Below are 1313 nucleotides of genomic sequence, written 5' to 3' on the forward strand. Positions count from 1 at the left end.
CTATTGCATTTAAGAAATACAATAAGGATCTCTATTCTACCCACCTTATTTATCTCCTTATAATAAAAAGGACCAAAAATCAGAACCCTCCTTAATACTAGTATAGAAATAAATATAATTACCTATAATTTAGTTAAAGAATATAATTTAATTATTATTAATATTAGAATATTAAATACAAATAGTAATAGTAATAAATAGGATTTCGTTAGGGAAGTATACAATTAAATATAATTCGCTAACATTCTACAAGAAGTATATTTCTTCATTACTATTATATACCTCCTGCATTATAATATTATATTTAAGCAACCCTTCTTTAAAAATACCTAAGTAAAACTAAATTATTTAATTTATAGTATCGAATTAATAAATATTTTAATAGAAGAAACAATTGTTAAGGCCGCGCTAATTTTAAAGGAAAAAGCGAAATTAAATATATAAGTATTACTATATACCTAGGAATTCGACGAATAATTATCCACCCTAAATAAATTTACTAATTATTTAAGGGTTAATTTTAGAATTAATATATTAGCTCCTATTTAATATAATAGTAAAACCCAAAATAAAATCTTTAAATAGATAGAGGATTTAATAACTAATAAATTATTAAACTACTTATAGTACATTCAAAATAGACATTATTCGTTAAGAAAGGCCGTCTTAGGATTCTTCTAACAACTTTTATAGGACGAACTACTTAATAAGAAACGATTTAAAAGACTTTTATTTAAAGACCTTAATAATACTAATTATAATAAATTAAATAACGTACTTAATATAATAACTATAGAGAATACTCCCTAATTAATAATAAAAGAAACGAAATTTACAATAGAGCTTTAAAAGTAAATATATAACTTTATTTGGTATTAAACATTAATATAACGGTTAAAATATATAAATAAAGGGAAGAAAATTTATAATAGCAATAAATTTATACTTATCAATAGGAAGGCTAATTAATTGTTACTAAACAATACTATACCCTCTAAAAATTTCGCTACCTATATTATATACAAATAAAAAAATCAGAAGGTATTACTAATTAATAACGCACCTTCTAATAAATTAAAACTAAAAGGAAACTTAAAATAGAAATTATAACGTTTAGAAGCTTTAAAAAATAGATTAAAACAACGAAAAACAATTTATCTATTGCTATAGGATAAAGTTCTTATACTATAATTCTTAAGTACGTTTAAAGGAGAATAATTAACCTCCGAACGCTTTAAAACTATATTTTATAATTTGTATAATAATCTAACTAAAGAGGAATAAAAAATATTTATTTATATCCTTCAAAATTA

Source organism: Neurospora crassa, linkage group V, assembly GCF_000182925.2.
Source record: "Neurospora crassa OR74A linkage group V, whole genome shotgun sequence".
In the NCBI taxonomy this organism is placed as follows: domain Eukaryota; kingdom Fungi; phylum Ascomycota; class Sordariomycetes; order Sordariales; family Sordariaceae; genus Neurospora; species Neurospora crassa.